Raw genomic sequence first — 20,973 nt, 5'->3', positions numbered from 1 at the left:
ACAAGCATTGGCATAGCCAATAGGTCTCGCCTTTGGGACCTTAGAAGTATTTAGTTATGCAGCACAATATCATTGGTACAACAGCATCAACTGTTGCATGGCTAAACACTTATAAGGTCCCAAAGGCGAGACCTATTGGCTATGCCAATGCTTGTTTATGTATGTATATATATATACATACATACCACACACACTCAGCAGACACGCTATCACTCCAGGAGATTGGGCTGAAAATAGGACTGAACAATACTGGTATCTGCTCTTGGGGAAAGTGTGAGGCGGGGGAAAATGAGGGGCAGGGGCGAGGGGGCAGGCTGCCACTTTCACAAAGAGCAGATGCCGGGGAGAGAATGAGGAGCGGTGGGGGAGGGGCGCCTCTGCACCTCGCGGAGGGAGGGGGCAGGGAGCAGCTGTCACCGGCCCTTGTCTTCCCTCAGTCTCTGCTCTGCCGTGGAGGGGAGCGCACCGTCTCCCTGCAGCTCCCCGGTCCGGAGTTCATCTCGCTGCACAAGGTGGGTACCGTCTGCCTTCATTTCTCTGAGGAAGAGGGGGTGCGCTTTATTCATGTCAGGGGGGCCATATATTGCTTTTTATGAGCCGAGGAGGATGGCAGGCACGATGGGGCGGAATGCAGCCTCGGCTCCCAATTCCCGCAGCCTCCTTTGTTCTCTGCTCGGGCTCTTCCCGAGGAGTCGACGCTTCGCCCCCCCCCCCCCTGGAAGGGAGCCCGCACGCGCTTCCTACTGGATTTCCTTGTAAAACCTCCTCGTTTAAGCGAACATTTTCTGTTGTTGAACTTTAAAGAACTTTATTTAAAAAGCGACATCGAACCCGTAGTGGAAGTTGTTGCATTTAAAAAAAAAAAAAAAAAAAACTCTCCCATACCTAATTAAGGCAATTGCTTGATGAATTGGGATAATTACCCCCTAGGAGAGTTTCAGCCAGTGAGGAGGGGGCGCCATTAGATGAAAGGCTCGGTAATCGTGTTTTTGGGCGTCTGGGAGCGGCGAGAGGTTTAATTGAACGGTTATCGAGTTTGTCTCAATGAGTGGTTTGCCGTTGCCGCGGTGTGAAAGGCCGGGCTCCCTGGTGACGCTGCTCCACGGCCTCGACGAGGGTACCCAGCGCAGGGGCCAGGGAAGGGTGGGGCAGGCCTCGGTAATTGCCTCCTCCGCAGACACTCGTTGTAACCCAATCAGTGCTCAGCTGCTCCCCATCTGTCTGCAGCTGCCGGCCCCGCACCGACAGGCGTCGTTTAGTCACGGTAAGAGCTGCGAAGGAGGGGGGCACCGCAGAAACTAGGCGCTTTCCTTTGTGTGGACGGGGGGCGTATTCCCTCACTATTGGGCCTCCTCAGCAGATATCCCCAGCTTTAAACTTCTCGGTGTCGAGCTCTGAAGTCCTCCCAGGTTGGATGTGAGTTGCTAATCCACTCCGGTGGGTCTGTGCATTGGGGTGGGGGAAAGGGGGGGAGAAAGCAGGGTTACATGTGCAAGGATGGGTTGGGTCATACGGTCCGTGGCACTAGCCCAATTCTCCAGCTTCACCGCGTGAGCAGCTCATCGTATCCCAGTTTTCTATTTACAGTTGAGGATTAATGAAAATAGTCGCGTCTTTAGACGTGATTTTTAGGGGCGGGGCACACAGGAGGCCACAGATGATTCAGGAAGGGCCACTTTTAGCGGACAAACATGAAGATTGTGAGCATGCTTTAATTTTATATATATATATATATATATATACAGTTATTTGTACTTTTTTAAGCAGACTGTTAATTAAACATTTAGTATTATCCGTGGAAGGAGGTCTTTGGTGTTAGTCACTCACTCCTTTTCACACCACTCTCTTCTGCAGTCGCTTTGTTGGCCATTTGCAGCCTCTCTCTCTGAAACAAGCATTCTGCATATCTAACTTGTCTTCTTCTCTTTCCTCTTCAGCCCTCTCTCCTGGAAGTAGTTTCTTGCATCTCTTCACTTTCCCCTCACCCAATCACCTATACACGCTGCATTTTCTTTAATTTTCGTTCTGTCAATATTTTAGCAGCTAGGTACCACCTTCACACTTTTTTTTCACATATATTAACATTTAAAATAGGCACACCTGACCATTGTTCAGTGCACTCTGCAGAGAGGCCAAGGAGTGGATGAGCATGTATTCCAAACTCCTTTGTTACCCACTGGTATGCACTGTGTGACGTTTGCACTGCGTTTGGCGTGAACTCAGCAGCTCTCAATTGAACCAGTACTCGCACAGCTATGTAAGACCAACTCTTTCCACATTGCACACTATACATGATTAATGTGTTGCATGAAAAAACTACAGACGCACCTTCCTGAGGAAAAAAAAAATACTCTTAGGGAATGCAAGAGTAAGAAATTCTTGAAATGTAAACAGGACCAACATGAATGTTCCCTGGCTGAAAGGGCAGTGTCTGCTACTGTTGCCTGTAATTGGGCACAAAAGGAACCAGGACATTTACAGGTGAGGCACCGGCTCCACCAGGCACCCCTCCATTGGGCCATCATTGTTTCCAAATTCAGGACTAAATCTCCCAGAAAGTGAAGAAAACTAGTATTGGTCAAACCAATAGGTCTGTTGTTTGTGCCACCCTTTTGGCTTTCTCAATGCTTGTTTAGTCATAGGTTTGTAAATCTTGTTTGTTGGGATAGCTGTTGGGCCCATGTCAATTTAAAAAAAAAAAAGGGGGGATAAAGGCGAAAATGTATTTTTAGGTGCTCTAAAAGCACACGTTGCCATAGTAGACCCTGGCATATTTTGTGTGGCTTTGCTCCTTGTGAAAGGGCATAGGGCTGTCACTCACAGTAAAGTTAACCAGTAGCTGAAGTGGGCCAACCAATTACCCTTGTTGTACTGGACGGAAGAAAAACATTTTGATTGTGTTTGGTTGTGAGCTGTTAGATAGGCATCACAACCTACATCGTAGTTTTGTGATGTGTGTATATAGCTCTTGCTACTGCTGAAGAGGTGTTGGAGTGCTTTGTGCTGGGTAGCACGCTGCTCTGCAACCCAAGTTTAGTGGTTTGTCAAGTGTTCTTGGTTATTGGGATCCGTTTTGTGTGTGCTTAAGCAAGCCAAGCACTCGCCTCAGTCAGTTTGTAGTAGATTAATGTAATGGGAGTTGGGTGTGTTCATTATTGGGGAAGGGGGGATGTGTGAGTTCATTCTGACGTTTGGTGGGGTTAATAGATGAGTTAGAGGAGATTAGGTAGTGTTGGGTTACAGAGGTTTCACTTTCTTAAAAAAAAAAAAAGGGAGTAGAGGTTGTGGTCTTTGAAATATAGTGTGGGCAATTTGCAGAAATGCTTTTAATAGAGATGAAGGCAAGTGTGCATGTGGCTTAGAGAAGGTTGTGCTCAGAGAGAAGCATCGTGCAGCAGATGGAAAGGAAAGGCAGAGACATTTGAAAAGTAGAGACGACCATCAAAAATTTTAAGTAAAGATCGTTTTTTCGAACCCTGTTGAGGGACATCAATATAGGGTGCAGGACTGCAGAAAGAAACATATGCATGTGAATATAGTGCTAAAATAGGTGCTAGAGTATGGTGTGTGTTTGTGTGCAACATTATGCTTATATGTGTGTTTTGAGGGTGTGTTGGTGTGGTGCATGAAGAGCCATTCATTTGGAGGCACTTTTCGAACTATACGGCTGTGATGTTTTGTGAGCTTTATGCTAAAGGGGTTCTGACTAGAGCACAGTGTCTGCTGTGACTTTTTATTATGTGGGTTTGTAAACAATAGTGTTTGGTGTTCTAGTTGGGTATGTACTGCTGTTGGCTGTCTAAAGAAAGCCCATATGTGGGTTACCAGTGGTGTGCTGGTTGCATGCGTAAGGTTTGGTTATAGTCAGGGCCATTGGAATTAGACGACAATGGAGGACCAAATTATGTTGCAGGTTTGACAAATATGGAAATAAATGTAACATTAGGCAGGATAATTTGGCCCAATCAAATTCAGTATTTCATTTTTTTTGCCTTTTTATCAATTGTTAATTCTGTCATGGCAAAGTGTTGGTTTTGAGTTTGAATGGTGTTGGACCTGGCCCTTTTTGCAGGGTCATCCCAGAATTTTTTGCCTTCCTACTGTATTTTTTCTGACCTGTTGTTGGTGTTTTTAGGACTCTGGGCCCTTTATCACTGCTGTTAAGTGCTAAAGTGCATGTGCTCTATATGGTAAACTTGGTAAGATTGGTCTACACCTGTTTGGCATATTTATTTTACCTATCAATCCCTTGTACAGTGGTATCTCATATACTCGGGGCCTGTAAATTAAACGCTACTGGTGGGCTTGCAGCGCTGCTTGCGCCACCCACCAAAGTAGCCTTTCAAACCTATCTCGGGGCCTGCGTGTACAGCTCACTGCCGCTGTGATGTGGCACATAAAGTGGTTGCCACATCTGTGACTCCCCTTTTACTACATATCAGTCTCCCCTAAGGTAGGCCCTAGCTAGCCCTATGGGCAGGGTGCGCTGTAGATAAAAGGTAGGAAAAGTGCCTTAACTGTGTGGCATGTCCTGGTGGTGACAAACAGCCTATTTGGTTTCATACTGCTGTGAGGCTGCCCTCTCATAGGGATGCATTGGGGATTCCCTGATATGTGCTTCTGTGGTAATTCCTGACGTGAGGGGAGGTAGCATGATCAAGTTTGGTATATTTGGAATAGTGGCGATAAATGCTGCGTATTGGTGTTCGCAAATTCATTATCACTATTTTAGAAATGCCATGTTTAGAAGTGGACATTTCTATGTACGATGTGTCTTTGCGCTTGCCTGTTTTGTATTAACTGTCTGGCTTTGGAGTGACAGGAGCTGGGGATGTGCAGTGGCTCCAGAGAGTCTGGATGAGTTAGCACTAGGCTGAATAGGCCTGATCTGCATTTGGAGTGGTGGAAGGAGTAGCACCTGAATAGGGCAGTGCCTGCTTTCCACAATGACGACTTCACCCTCCGGTGGTGTGTCTGGGGTCAGGGCTTACACTTACAATGGAGAGTATTGTGCACTTGCAAAGTGCCCCCAGAAATGGTTTAGACTGGGCTCAGGGCCGTAGGCCAGGGGAGAACAAAGACAAATGCCATACAAGTACCGGGCCTGTGACCCCATGTTTTTGAGCTTGCTTGGAACTCTTGAACTGACTGGAACTGCACCTGGCCAGAGGACTGCCAGGAGGAACTGCCATCTGGACTTTGCCTGGTGTGCTGATATGGGGCCTGCTGGGCTACCAGAAGGACTGCCACCTTTACAGAGGTCCCTAATGTTCTGGCCTGCCTGCCTACACCCTACTTCCTGAGCGTGCTCAACTTCACAGATTACCAGGTTGCGTCTCGCTCTGGTTATCGGAGTCCGAGGTGAGGGTTCATTCCTCCATGAAGTGCGTGCGGAGAGCTTTGTCTCCCCCTTTCTGGTGGGGACTGGTGCTGTGTGAGCACCTTGGTTTTGCCCGTGTTGCACCTTAAGGAGCCTGTGGCTGTGCACCGTGCATTGGGCTGCATTACTCCCAGTAGTGGAGGAGGAGCGGGAGGGGAAAGCAACCACGGAAACGCTCTCCCTCCCGCGTTGTGTTGCCTGCATCTGGTCAAGGAGGCAGAGGCCTGGAGTGGAAGGAACGTCCCGTCCTGGAGCTGCCGATCCTCATCGAGGCGTTGCCTGGCAACCAGCACACGAGTGGGAGGAGCCGGAAGACAGGCAGGGGTGACGGGCCCGTGGCAGAGCCTGGATGCAGGTGGGGCCCAGCCGCAGATGGAGGCCGAGGACTGGCATTGCAGTGCGACCGGCTCAACTTCACGGAGGAGGGCGATGCAGCTCTGGGAGCTGTAATCCTTTGGTTCCCAGCGGTCCATTGGACCCTGGAGGGTTCCTGACCTGCTGCGACATTGCCCCAACCATTTCCCTTCTTTGGAGACGATCACCGGTCAGTCGCACTTCCAGCTTTTCATCCGCGGGGGACCCATGGAGGTCTCTCCACCAGCGGGGGCCTCCCCTACCCGTGGAATCTCGCTTACTTGGGTCACCCATGATCAGAGAGCAGGACTGGGTGGCAACCCTCAACGGAGGTCCCGTTCCTGCAAATACCATGCAGCCCACATGGTAATTTCTGAAGCGCTGTGGCTGCAGAGTTTGGGTAGGGGTGCAAATACTTTGGTGCCCTACACACTGGCTTGATGACTCAGGTACATTCATACAACAAGTGAAAGGAGGGTCTAAGGGAAAATAATTTAAAGACCACCCAAGTCCAAATCCCCTATTCAAACTAATGCAACTACAAAAAGGGACCGGGGGTCTAACAGGAGCACAGTAAGTGATGTGTCTGCTAACTGAAGGTTTTCTGTTATCCCTGGCAATCCGAGCTGAGCATGATTGCCATCAAATTATATCAAGTGATAGAGCTAAATTGTCAAGCCCTGTAAGTCATTGTTATCACGTGGTAATCTGCCACATCCCTGAGGGTGACCGTTAGAACGTAAGGGTCTCCTCCGTGGCGAGCTCAGGTGCTCTCCGTGGATGCCATTCCCCACCAAGGCAAACAATTCATGCCATCAAATGTGCAAAATAACATAGAAAAACCATGAAAAAACTATGTGCCAAGCTATCAAGGGGTTGAACAGGGGTTATCTCCGGCGTGTAACTCCCTTGCCCTGATTAGAGTGGTGGGTTCTGCCTGGCTTGGGCGCATGCCCTAGCCAACCAGAAATCCAATTTCTAACAAATGGTAAGAGTTTAAAAAAAAAAAAAGGTTTCTTACAAAACTAGCTGCTCTTTAAAAAAAAAATGGTGGTTGGTGCCATCTGAGTAATCAGTCCTTACATTCAGTTAACAAATCAGTGCATTTTGGGAACTGTAGTATTGGTTCACTTAAAGTGAACCAATTTTTTGTACCCCTGAAAAGGAAAGTCAGCGACTGAAAAAGTTGTGCCGTTAAATTCAGTCATTTGGTAACCCCACGATAGGAACACATATGGCCTGTAATAATTACACGTCAGGTGTGGCCCCAAGGAGTCGGCTATTTAGCCAACAGCATTCTGGGGCTTGTAGGCACAAACAAATAATAAGTTACACTGGAAGTCCCTGAGCGCAAAGTGCTGCAGGCTAAAAAGCTGGAACTGGCCAAAGGTGTCAAATGTGATTATGCTGCACAGTGGCAGCAGAAAAGACCAGGAATATTTGAATGTTCCCCTCCGTGGGAAATTAGGAGCCATCTATCTTGGAATTTAGTTGTGTGCCACACAGATTTGGTATTATACCCATGGAACATAGCACAAAATATGAGGGGAATGATTCACACTTTTATTGGATATAAAAAATATTCCTAAATCAGAGATTTATATCTGGGTGAAGAGAGAAGGTTGGCCCCTAAAGAAACTGTGAGATTTGGGGACCCAAACTTCCAATGATAAAAGCTATGCTAAGCACCTCGTAGTAACAGCCGGGACTCTAACCACTATTCTCCTAGGCCAATGACCTCTACTCTATATAGTGGAGGGTGTCAAATTGTGAGGCAACGCACATAGGATTAAAATGTTAGTTTAATTGAGACCGTGGCATAACATTGGCTCGGTAGGGGGGCAGAGGAGGGGCAAGCTCCATGGGCCCCCCTCAGCAAAAGTGGTAGGTAGTGGGCTGGGAAGTGGGCCTCCCTCCGTGTACTTTGTAGGGGAGCTCCATCGCGTTTTGCTACGCCACTGCATTGAGGTGGGACAAGAGCAAAGCTCAGAGTAGGAGTTGTGGCTTCCAGTGCTAATGAAACGAAAAGACCACATACTGTTTACACGAGCACTTGAAAATTGTACACCTATACCTGCGGCGCTTGCACTTTAAGCCAGAGATATAAATGTGGGGGACATGTTTTGTTTCTTCTGCTTCCAGTATCTACATTCAGTTGGGTGGCACATCATATACTATATTCAGTGCCATTGGAGTTAAGTGATTCTGCAGCCATGACGATTTTCCGCATGATTATGGATTTGCCTTATTTGCGACATAAACCATAATCTGCAGAGTTTAACAAAAAATGATTTCTAGCTCAAACAGATCAAAACTTGGGACGGATTGTCGATCCTCTCGGGCCCCAAAAAGTCTTTATTCCACCTCCACATCTCTCACACGCATATAGGAGTGACTTAGGGGCATATCAACAACAACCGGCGATAATTATCGCTGAGCGCACTTAGCGCTAGGATAATTATCGCCGGCTAGCGTTGATTTTTATCGCTGAGATAGCGTGATATTAGCAACGCTTATCTCAATAGCGATAAAAATCCTCACACTAAGTGGCTAACGTGAGATTATCGCTGGAAACCCAGCGATAATCTCACGTTAGCTTGTTGATAGGGACAGACAAACTTAGCCATGATATCCTCCTTCCATAGGATATCATGGCTAAGTCAGAAAAATACCAGACGTAAAAAAGCAGCGTTAACCGCGGTTAGCGCTGCTTTTTTTGTCTCTAACGGGGTTAGCGATATTCTTGATAATAGGAGAAATGTCGCTTAGCGACATTTCTCCTATTATTTTACTCTGGAACGCCCCCTTTGCATCTCATTAGAGATGCAAGGGGAAGCGTAGAGTAAAAGGGTGCTAACATGCGAATTTGCATGTTAGCACCCTGATGTTGATAGGGTGCTAATTTTATCTCTGCTTTTTTGGCTTTTAAAGCCAAAAAAGCAGAGATAAAGCCCTTGTTGATATGCCCCCTAAATCGCTGCGAAATGGTCGAAACCATTTTTTCCTCTCCAGCGCTGACAGTCAAACGTGCTGTGGTGTGATTAATACAATTCTATCTCTGTTCTACACACTTGAGAATACCAGTGTAATTAGTATGCCATGCTTTGTCCTGGTATGGCCTCATACTATGGTTAGGAGCAGGGACACATAGTGCTTCCAGTTCTAGGTTTTCATTTAACAACCTGGAGGCGTCTGGGAGTTGTAGTCGTGTTTCATTTCAGTGGACACAATATTCCCAATGCACGTGATGCTTTGTAACGGGGCACAGCACTGCAGAACTGGAAGCCTGGTGCAGCAAATAACGTGGCCTTCTCTAGTAGCCCTGCAGCTTTAGGTGCCATATGGTAACCTACAGAATACCAGTTAAAGTATACTGAGCGAATTGGTATATATTTTTTTCAATAAATGCTGCTTGTTGCGGGAGTGACGTCGGACCGAGTAGACTGGGCGTCACACGGCCTCTCCCAGTGGCAGCTGGTACACTTTATATGCATTTCTGGTGGCAGTGGCTTGTAACCAGTCCCCACTTATTGCCCGACTCCAAAACTTGGGCGCGAGAGCCATACGGAGCGGGCTGGCGCCAAGAGATTCAGTCTGGCTCTCAACCCCATGCCTCCTGGTACCACTGCACCGGTTGTACTAATTACAGCCACGCCCCCGAGCGCGCGCGCGGGAGGGCGGCTGAGAGCGCGAGGCTCATCAAACACCTGTTCAGCGAACACGCCTGTAGCTGCAGGGGAGCGCACTGCGTCACCGTGGGGGCATGAAAGGCGCGTAAAACGCACTGCCACCTCATGCTGACCAGTTACCTCACATTTTTTTTCGAAAACACATTGATACAACGTGCAACGTTTCAACATTTTACCCAGAGCACTGCATAACGAACACCATTTCTATTTTTATTGGATTTGAAATGAAAACGTGTGCGGTTTGCAGCACTCTGGACAGCGCTCCTGAACACAGATGAATCGCACCCTGTGTTGAACACCCAAACTAAAGCATGGTGTTAGAACACGCATTCCGGCGCTGAATCGTGGAAAGAGCAAATGCATTGTGTCCGCTAGTAGTGCCAGCCGCCTTCTGGTGCACAGCCAACACGTATATTTCAAAGGCAGCGTATTAATAAAGTAGTTTGTTCCGAGAAATGTTAACATTTTTTTCTCTTTTAATTTATGTTAACCTAGCAAATCAGGGAGATGGGCCTCCAGAGCTCCCTTATATTTGGGGGAAACTCGTGAGCGGATCATTAGTCACGTGGCCATTGATGACCAATCGCATGACTCATTTCCCACATCTCATTTTTAAAAGTTTATTGGAAGCGCTGCGAGGGCATCTGTACTATTGAGCCGCCGTTGTCCTCACCCTCGCTGACCTCGGCAGGCAGTGAGTCATTGCCGCAGCGCCTGGCTCTTGCTTCAGGTGATGTCACCAGTAATGGAAGCTCTTTGTTGCCAGACTCTAGGCAGATCGATGGAAGCACATAAGCATTCATTCATCTGGACAGACGTTAAAGACCCCCAGGCCCACTGGGGCTGCTCGTTTCATCTCTCCGGTCCGCACACAGCCTCGCGCCCTCTCCAGCCTTAGCTGGGCTCCGTCGATACTGTCGGCCTTCACTTTCTGTTCCAGGTCCCTTTTAATTATTTGCGTGTTTATTGGGTACGTTAGACTTTATAACGCCAGACTAAGTGCAGGGCTTCTTAAAGACCAGGACGGGCTCGTCAGAATACCAAAGTAAAAAAAAAAACCAGTCGGGTTTTAAAGAGAACCGGCGCATGGGCAAACCTATTTGTTCATTCTTTTGTGCAAAACAAGTGTCACTGCCCCTGTTGAACGACTGTTGGTGTGCTCCTAGTGGGTGGACCAGTAGGCACAGGGTGTGGTCTCATCTGATTGGTTTTCGCGGCCAGGGTTTCATATGCCATTTCGGGACAGAACGCCTATTGGCGAGAGCTGCTTGCTGCAGCTTGCAATTGGTCCTGCACCCTTGCCTCTGACCACAAGGCCATTCTTCACAAATCCCTTACGTCTCTTGCCTTGCTTACCCAACTGTGAGGGAGGCTTGTCTTGCACCAAGGCCTTCAGTCGCTGAGCTCCTCGAGAGACAGCGAGCCTCTGCTATTGCCACTTCTGGTGTATGTGAAATCGTGGACAATAATAACCATACTTGGCACAGGTGACTTCATTAACTGACATAAAAACCTTTTGTGTGATATATTTGTAGCAAGGCTATTGACTACTCACGTTGGGTTAATATGAGAAAGTGCCATCTTTCTTGCATGGTATGCCCCCACTTTTTGCTGAATTGCTAAATGTACTTTGACCGAGTGTGCACTGGACTCCTGCCAATCAGGTGCCCAGGGCCTATGTTCCTTCCCTAAAACACACAAAACCCAAATTGGCAAACCCTGGCCACATGTCAGCCCCTGGTAAATGGTACCCTAGGTACCCAGGGCCTTGTGACCAGGGAAGACCCCTAAGGGCTGCAGCACTGATTGTGCCACCCTTAGGGGCTCTGTACCCTTACACACACACACTGCCTTTGCAGGCTGGGTGTCTGGGTGCAGGACAAAACAAAGAGTCGACATGGCACACATCCCTGTGTGCCATGCCCATCACCTACACTGCCATGGCATACATCAGCCACCCCTCTAGCTGAGTGCCTTATGCCAATGGTGTGGGCACAGGAGCAGGAGCACTGTGCCCCTACAGTACCCAGGTCAATTCCTGGGCACTAAGTGCAGTGCTACCATTTAAGAGTACATGGTGCTGAGAGCTCGTCAAACACGAACTCCACAGCACCATAATGGCAACACTGAAGACTGAAGTTTGGTATCAAACTTCTCAGCACATTAAACCCTCACTGATGCCAGTGTGGGATTTAATGTACCAAGCGCCCCAGAGGGCATCTTAGAGATGCCCCCTTAAACCTAACCTACAATCCACGTCCGCTCTGAGGCTGCCTAGTCTGTCACACAGCAGACATGTTGCTGGACCCCTGGGTGGGAGAGCCCATGCTCTCCTGGGCCTGCAACAATGCACATCCTGGGCGAGGTGCTAAATCTCCTCCCCCAGGATGGGCAGGAGGAAGCTTCAAAGGCATGCTGCCTCTGTGAGCTTCCCCAGGCCACTGCAACCCCCCACTCTGGCGGGAAGCTTGGCCAGAAACCCCAAATAAGGACAGGCGATGTGCCAGCCTGCCAACCCCACCCCTCAGGTGGGGGAGGCGAGGTGAAGCACATCTCCGGGCTCTCGCCATCTTAAAGATGGGAAGCCCTACCCTATCAGGACTAGGCTACTGCCCCCCTCCCACAGGAGAGACCGGATAGGGGGTGTACCCACCCCAGGACAGGGACCCATTGGTCCCTGCCCTTCACCTACCTGTAACGCCCCTAAATCTAGTATTTAGGGGCACCCTGAACCTTCCTTCCCCAGATTCCAGATTCCGAAATACAAAGAAGAGCAAGAAGAAAGAAGACCTGCCGTGCAGCTGCTAAGAAGAGGAAGACATCAACTGCTTTGGCCCCAGCCCTACTGGCCTGTCGACCCTCAAACCTGCTCCTGCTCCAACCCGGCATCTCTTGTGGCCAGCAACCTCACAAACCCCAGATGACCTAGCTATCTTTTGGCTCTAAGCCCCTGGGACTCCCATGAGTAGAGGCTCTACTCAAAACCTACTTCTAATCCCTGGCAGCAGCCCGGAACCGCGAACCCAGCACACTCTGCACCAGCCTAGCCTGGCCAGTGCCGGTGTGAACAAAGACCACAAGGACGACCCCACGGCGACTGTGACCCCGAGTCCGGCACCCAAAGACCTCCCTCGACACTCCTGAAGAAGCCTGCAGCCTCAGAACAAGGTGCCCCCCCTACCGGGATCAACAGAGGGTAAGATTTCCCGACACCAAAAGGCACCCCTGCACGCGGCACCCCGCGGCCCCCTGTGCCCAATCACGGGGTACCTACCTATCCTCCAAATACCCAACTTACCTCTCGAAGTGGTGGTGGCGGCACCTGAAGAATCCTCGTCCCCGAGCTTGCAGTTTTTTTCTAAACCGGAGATTTCCCATTTAAATCAATTGAGCGCCCAAAGGCTCAAAAGCACCCTGCACCCAGCCGCCCGAGTAGCCCTGGCAGTGCAACCTCTACACCTACTTACTTCCCCACTTGCCCTGAGTAAGTGACCGGGAGCCCAGCTCCCACAGCCGCGTGGCTTGGTAGTCAGCAGCCCCCAACCAAGGCCCCCCTATCCCTCATAGGATAACATTGGGCCTAACTCTCTCTGCACCCAGCCGCCCTAGAGTCGCTGAGGGTGAACCAACTGTACCTACCTGACCCTGGGGGACCCCTGAGTCTATGCCCAGAACCTCAACTCTGCCAGTCGCGTACTTGCCTTTAAACCAATATCTCTATTTTCTTCATAGGGTAACATTGACTGGCTTTTTCCTGAAATTTCTTCCTAGTGTGGACTTTTCAAATCTTAAAATATTCACCAAAAATCAGCCGAGTAACGAAAATGCTCACCTGCTCTTAGGTGAGCTCCCAGTGCTGGATCTTGGTGCCCAGCACTGACTCTGAAAAATACTTACAACTGTACTTACCAGTAACCCAATTTTCTCCCATAGGAAATCATTGACTGTTTTTCTGTGAAATTTCTTCTAAGTGTCAATTTCTGCAAACTTTAAATATTCTTTAAAAATCGTATAACTTCTGAAAACGTAATTGCTTACCTGTTTTGGATAAAGGTCCCAGTACTGAGTCTAGGTACCCAGTACTGGATTACAAAAGTAACGAGAACATACTCTACCTGCAACTTGAATTTTCTTCCATAGGAAATGATTGACTGTTTTCGATGAAATATTTTCTAAGTGTCAACTTTTAAAATAGCTAAATATTGTTTAACAATCATCACAGTAATTAAGTCGACTTTCGTCACTTGATTCTAAGTACTGACCCAGGACTGAATCTAGGATCCAGTCCTGGAATTCCAAAAGTAATCCAAAAAGTAATCTGTTGCAAATAACTTGAAATTTCCATTGAGTTCAATGCATTGTTGTGTTTAAAATAGTGTTGCCTATTGCAACCACTTGTAACTGTTTACAAAAGTCAATTGCATATTGCAAAAGTATTGATATAAAGCATCTCATTCTGAGAAAGTATATTTTAATGCCAATTGTTGGTTCTAAAATAAAACAAGCATATATTTTTTTTATATATAAACAATTGGCCTAGAGCTCAGTTATTAGTGTGTGAGACCGTTTGCTGACTGAGTGTGTACAACAAATGCTTTACACTGTCCTCTGATACTGCCTTACTGCTCGACCAAGCTACCACTTTAGAGAGTAAGGTTATATCTAACTTTAGCCTCTGCCAAACCCTTGGGGACTGTACACCCTGTACCTATTGGGGAACAGTATACAAGAGCCACTTTCTCACAGCTGACAAAGAGCTAATCTAGAGATGATAGCAGTGAGCTCAGTTAAATAGCTGACATCCTTCCTGAGAAAGCATGTGTTGTTCCATTGGTAACTGCAACAAGCATTGGCATAGCCAATAGGTCTCGCTTTTGGGACCTTATAAGTGTTTAGCCATGCAACAGTTGCATAACTAAATACTTATAAGGTTCCAAAAGCGAGACCTATTGGCTATGCAAAGCGATAACACATCAAAGCAGCCGCGAAAGTGAAAGTAATCGCGATAAAGTGCGGCGCGCACATGCACTGTAGCGCTAGGCTGGCCTGGTAGCACTTTTTGGAGCCCTCTCAATAAGTCTCGCCAGACCAGCGCATGCGCTGGGTCAGGCGAGACCTAAAACGGGCTGGATCCCTCCTGCTGCCCCCTTTATTGGACCTTGGTCTCACCCGTCTCCACCAGTGACATCCTTTATGGTGTGGACTCCCTCTGCTTGGTGCCCCATTGTACTTGCATGAGGAGAGAATTCCTCCTCTGGCAAGGAAGCAATGCTCACACCTCTGTCCCCACGTGGGTGTAACTTAGCTGGATTTCCTGTGTCTTCACCAGCGCCCAGTTACTACTTCAGATCTCATAAGCCATTTGGGAGTGTCTGGGCGCTGGCAGGAGAGCAGCTTTACTTGTGCTTGACCTGTCGGCGGCGTTTGATACGGTGCCACACTCACTCCTACTGTCTCGTCTCACCGAGATTGGGGTCTCAGGCTTGGTCTGGGGTTGACTTAGGTCCTCCCTGGAAGGACGTACGCAACAGGTCTGGCTGCCGCCAGCTGCTTCAGCCTGTTGCCACTTGGGTCCTGCAGGGGTCCTCTCTTAGCCCCCTCCTCTTTAACATCTATGTGACTCTTCTGGTCTATTTAGCCGAGGACCTGGGGGCTAAGGTCATTGCCTACGCGGATGACACCCAGCTTCTCTTTACCTGGGGAAAGGATGCTGACTCCGTATCCTCGGTTCAGCACTGCTTGTCTTCTGTTTTCGAGTGGCTAGCCGCAGCACAGCTTAAGTGCAATGAAGACATGTCTGAGATTCTCCTTTATGGTAACTCCCCCCTACCCCCCCCCTGTTTTAGAGACCCGCTCTGACCTCCAGGGTTCCCTTTACCAACATCGAAAGGGAAATCCGCCAAGAACTTAGGCGTGTGGTTCGAGGATAATCTATCCTTCTCTAGTCAGGTTAAGAAGCTCACAGGCAACTGCTATGGACTCCTAAAAACGCTAAGGAAATGTATCCCTCTTCTCCCAAGGCCCGCTAAAGAAACAGCTATTCGCGCTCTGATCCTTTCTTGTCTCGACTATGCCAATGCACTGTATATGGGCATCCCGGGATACTTGCTAAACAAGCTTCAGGTTGTACAAAATGCGGCTGCCAGACTACTCCTTGAAATTCCCACTAGGTGTAGTGTGCGACATCACCTGCGCTCTTTACATTGGCTTCCCGTGGCAGAACGGGTTAAGTTCAAATCCCTAGTCATTGCCCACCGTGCTCTTTATGGCTGGGGGCCCTTCTATCTGCAGAAGCGGTTCTCTTTTTATGTCCCGCTGAAACAACTGCACTCATCAGCACAGTTTCTGGCACATATTCCCCGCTTTATTCGTTAAAGGCTGGGCGGTGGCTTGCTCGCCGTGAAAGTGGCCCAGGCATGGAATGTCCTTCCGTTTGAGCTTCGTAACACTCAAGATCCTCTGGCCTTTAAGAAAAAATTAAAAACCTATCTTTTTGTCTAGTGGTTATGAGCGGCGACTCCTTGTTCGCGCCAGGGACACTCTGGAGTAGCTGCGCGCGGTATATAATGAAATAACATAACCTAGTGCAGGAGAAGACTAGGAACTGCCTCACTCTCTTCTGCGGCTTAACATATTGCCACCTTGGAGTTCTGTGGAGCCGCTTTCATAGATATTTGTTGTCTGATGGATTCGTCCTGGTTCCTACGTCTGAGGTGCACTTCAAGAAAAGTGTGAGGGTTCCTGTCGGATCCTTCTGGGGGAGTTCCACAAATATCTTCACTTTCTCTGCGAGCAGTGCTGTGAAGTACTGTCTGCAGGCCAAAGCATTTAAAGGACTAAAGGGAAATTGTGGAACAAGATATTTTATCTTTCTGGTGTGGGGATGACCTAGGGGTTGGTGGCATTGGGTTTCTGTAGCCCTGCTGGGGAATATGTGTAAAAGGTTGGTTCCCAGGTAAAGCTAAGGGTCTAAGCCTACAGGCATGATCATATGCAGGGCTAAGATGAGAGAATACAGGAAGTGCGTGCACCTTTTAAAGCATAGTACGCAAACCCACGCTATCTCCACACAGAAGTTTAGCAGCTATCATTACCTGTCTCCCTCTCGCCATCTGTACTGCCCCACAAACTGGGGCCTAAAGTCGATGAGTCTTGCCTGTCCCTAGCGGTTCCTCCAATACAGTTTGCGAAGCCCCTGTCATTTTGGGGCCTTACATTTCGAGTTCGTCCCCCAGATATGTTGGTACCAACACTGACTGCTGGGAATCCGATGTACAAGCCAAGCCTTGCAGTCGGCTCTGGTGAAAACACGAGGAGCCTCGCTTGGCCAACAGAGAGCTGGTCAAAAGGCCTCAGATTTTGTCTGTAAATTCATGCTGGTGATGGTCTCTGCCCCGCAACCTCCACATGGGTCAGTTTGCCCGAGCTGTGAGCTGTGCGCACTGTTTGCGCAGCCAAGGACAATGACGGGCGTTATTTGCTCTGAAGCGACTCATGTCTTTTTCACTCAAGCTCTCGTATCCACTGTACTGTTTAAAAACTAGAAGCACCCTTTCATAATCCTGCACTGACTCTTCCTGAGTTGTTCTATGATCTTCACCCAATCTGTTTCTCTTGGAGGAATCTTATTTTTCAGAAAGGTGATTACTTGCTCATAAGCTTTTTGGTTACTTGCACATTTGAAACTCTGTGTACTTAATGACCGAGCCCAGACCCTTTCCTGCAAAGAATGGTCACAACGAACACTTCCACACTATATGAACAGATGTCCCACCTCTCAGTATTGATCCAAGACCTGGGGAATGACGGGCGTCGGGGGCGCACGAGGACGCACAGATATTTAAACTGCGTCACACACACGGAAGGGCAACAAACGCCACATCCAAGTGAACGCTTACACGGTCTGCTGTCTGAGGGAGTCGTTGCGAGGTATTTTAAACACTGAGCGTGTCTGCGTTTTACACCGAGGAAGAACTGCTGGGAACAGCCGCGAGCGTGATTTACTATCAGTCAGAGTAAATATTATTAGTTCTTAATTCCAGCAGAGGCACTTAAAAAGTAAAACAGCGAGTTGATTTAATGGAGGCGCTCGTAGCCCGAACCTTCTAAACCCCCAAAAATGTGTAAATACATGTGTAGCAATAACATTTTCTTTAAATGTATTTGAAAGCATTTTCAATAAGTGGGAAACTGCAGCAGCCGAACACCCTTCACATGCCATCTAGGGTAAAACATTCAAGTAAACATAGCTTGAATGCCTTGACTGTAAAAGGCTTACTGTAGCTAGAGCAACTGGAGGTGGAAATACCGATTCTAGGCTAAAGCACGTCTGTGAGGTGGTGGGGGGTAAAGGGGCGAGACTAGTGCCTGCAAGGACTCACATACTCTAGAAACTACTGCCAAAACATTAAACGCAAACCCTAGGAGTATTGTATTGGTTTGAACATAAACTTCAGGAGGGCAAGCGATAACAACAGTGCTTCAAACTTTACTCTTGCGTTTTCTAAGTGCTGTAAATAACATTGTTATTACCTACTTCGTTGGCACTCGAGGCAAAAACCTCAGGGGTGGAAGACTTGGTTGGCCTTGCCGGGATTCGAACCTGTGGCCTGCAGGTCTCGCCAAATACACAATGGATCTTTTATCTCACCAGCAGGCTACTGCTGATCTGCTGTCTGTAGAGGGCCTTCGGTTTGCATGCAGCCTGCATTGAAATAATGCAAAGAGATATCAGAGAAGAGCAAATATAGACCACAGCTACACACTACAAATGTTAACAGGCTTGTAGGTTCATTCTAATACAGTTAGACGTTGCAAGGTTATTTTGACGCTGTAACAAAAATTAAGGCTCGTGAAAAGAGGAGCAATTTTCACTCTTTTCGCATGCTGAAGTTCAACATTAGTAATTTAAAAAAAAAAAAAAAAAAAAATTCCAAGTCCTTAGTCAATGAAATTTAGTTGTGTGATAAATCCCCCAGCATGGAGATATATATCTCACTTTAGTGAACTGTGTGATTGCAAGAAATTATGTGGGCGTTTGAATGACAGTCAAAACCCGGAACATGTACTTTGTGGGTATTCACAAATCTCCCCTATGGCTTTCCTGCCCAATTTATTCACCCACAATTAGAGACCGCTTATGCTGCCATGTTTTATTTATTTATTTATTTATTTATTTTTTAATGGATGCCAAGGGCACCCAGACAGTACAGGGATGTGAAGGAATGGATTTCCCGTAGAGTAATACATTGATTCCCTGTAGATAAAAAAACGAGAAATAGCTTTCACTCTAAAATCAACTTTGAACTGGGAAATTTTCAAATGACAGAGAAGCTTCTGATGTACATGAAAAGCTACATTTTTTTTTTGGTGGTCTCTCGCTAAAGCCCTGTTTTTTGTGTCTCACCTGACATGGACATCTACAAAAATCCTAGAAGAAAAGCTGCACCTTGTAGATTTTTGCCTCTCACCCTGATGCTTTAGGCAGCACTTGTGTAAGGTTCCTGTGTGTATCTGAAGCAAAGCCCATTGCTCTTAACATTGAGTATAGATGCCGTAAAGAATTTGAGATTGGTGGATCATGCCGTTGTTTAACTCAGTCAGCAGTGTAGGAAAGTGGAGTATTATGCAGTGAGGCTGGTTAGGCCTCACTATGCAATACTCTCATAATACCCAAAAATAGGTTGTTTGGATTCACACTAAAAAATCCTTAGCTCAGTCCTAGTAGTGTGGCACAGAGCGGTCAGGCTTTAATAGATGAACATGTGTTCCAGAGTACTAACTCCTCCTTTCAGAGTACCAACATGAATGATAAGTAATTGACACAAAACAAAAGAAATCAGACATCGATTTATAAAAATAAAGCTGATTTAAAAAAAATACCTTTAGACACCAAAACGAACACAATCGGATTAGTATAACTGGAGTTATGGATTTTAGAAGGAAAAATAAATCTGCACAATTCACTACTGAAAAACTTTGACTTTGCGGTCAATGGGGAAAAGCACTAGTGACAATCGGTCACTTGCAGGTCGAGTTGCATCATAGGGCCTGGTTGCGTAGTTGTCCCTGGCTGTCCATGGTGCTGAAGGGGGAGCTGGTTTTACCGCTTAAAGGTGCTGGTGAGGAAACAGAAGGAAAAACTTGACAACTGAGCCACTGAGGTGGCGAGTTGAAGATTCTGCAGAATTCCCTCAAGGCACAGCGGCAAACAAAGGCAGTGGTAGCCAGGCTGGCCACCAACAAGCCTTGGCAGTGGCAAGTTCAGCTTGGAGTTACTTCGAAGTCTGGAGAAAAACGCAGACATCTGAAACTTGCTGGAGCTCAGGACTACATTTCCCACAATGCACTTGACCATTTACTTTTGGGCGATCCTTCAGCGGGCCCAATGGCAAGTGATTCTCTGGTTCCAGAAGCGTGCTTTACCTATGGAGTGCTACCCGTACAAGGGAGTTCTGGAGTTGCCTTTGGCTCTCAATGTGGTTCCTCTGTCTGGGGGAGACAGTCTTTGGTTCGCAATGAGTAGCAGTTGCAGGGTGGTTGCCACAGGTGCAGGTTATCACACCTTTGCTTTGTGCAGGTCCTGAAGTTGCAGACTCATGTCTTAGTCCTTTATTGCAAGTTAAATCTGATCTGAGGTTCTGGTGCCCCTTAAATCCTGATGTAAGGGCATTAGGGATGTGAGTGCAAGTAGCCCATGGGCTACTAGCCACAGCAGCTTATCCCCCCCTGAGGTGGCCTCATCTGGGGGTGTGTATCACCTTTGCTACCCAGAGCTCTCTATTCTGCCACTTTTAAAAATGGCAACCTTCTTTGGCTGTACAGACCAGGTGGCTCACCCTAGGGGTGTGGTTAGCCTTCTGGGGGTGTACACCTTCTGGATACCTATTTTTCCCACCTTCCTGGGTGCAAATGTGCCTGCGGCTGTTTCTCCCTTTGGGAGGCAGCCTGGATTCATATCGAAGGTGGCCTAAGTTTTGAAGCTCACTGCCTTTATGTGCTACTTTTCTAGCCATCCTGTCGGAGAGAGAGTAGTCCCCTACTTCCTGGCCAGGCCTTTGTTTCTGACACCTGTAAGTGTTCACTCCTCCTGGCAGGGGGGTCTGATTCCTGTCTTGGCGGCGGCAGCTGCAGACTGTCAGCCAGTGCACATGAAAGGCTGGGGCAACCAGACGGGCCAACTCTAAGGTAGCCACCTAAGTGCATGTTATATCGAATCCCACATGGGAATCATGTCCGATGTTATGAGACCAGTTGTTTGATAACAAATATGACCTTTTCAGTGGGACTGTATTGGAGCTGGAAACCTCGGGTTCCCGGGTGCCAGCCCGTATTAGCTACCCAATGGCCCCCTGAGCACTTATAGCAGCCCTTTTTGGAAAGAGGCTACTATAGTGACATATAAGCTTGCACTTATGTCCACCCCTTTTAATATAATGCATGCTTCCTCCTGGGTTCAGGAGGCCTACCTTAGTGGCGACTGACATAAATTAAAAATAGTGCTGTGACCATGCCACTCGTAGTGAGGGCAATGTCGAGTTTGAGCAGTGT

The 20,973-nt window shown here is 47.8% G+C and overlaps 1 protein-coding gene across 3 annotated transcripts in view; it reads left to right on the top strand.

Moving 5' to 3' along the window:
- Nucleotides 1–370: 370 nt before the first annotated feature.
- Nucleotides 371–20,973, top strand: part of LOC146775958 (uncharacterized) — a 37,290-nt gene continuing 16,687 nt past the window's right edge. Inside the window, exon 1 of one of the 3 annotated variants that reach the window (XM_085636917.1) lies at nucleotides 371–512. The gene's annotated coding sequence lies outside the window, so the exon portion shown is untranslated. The other 2 variants (XM_085636918.1, XM_085636919.1) reach the window with 2 other exon arrangements.

Source organism: Triturus cristatus, chromosome 12 (genome assembly GCF_964204655.1).
Source record: "Triturus cristatus chromosome 12, aTriCri1.1, whole genome shotgun sequence".
NCBI classification, from domain to species: domain Eukaryota; kingdom Metazoa; phylum Chordata; class Amphibia; order Caudata; family Salamandridae; genus Triturus; species Triturus cristatus.
This window is presented reverse-complemented; position numbering and strand designations above follow the sequence as displayed.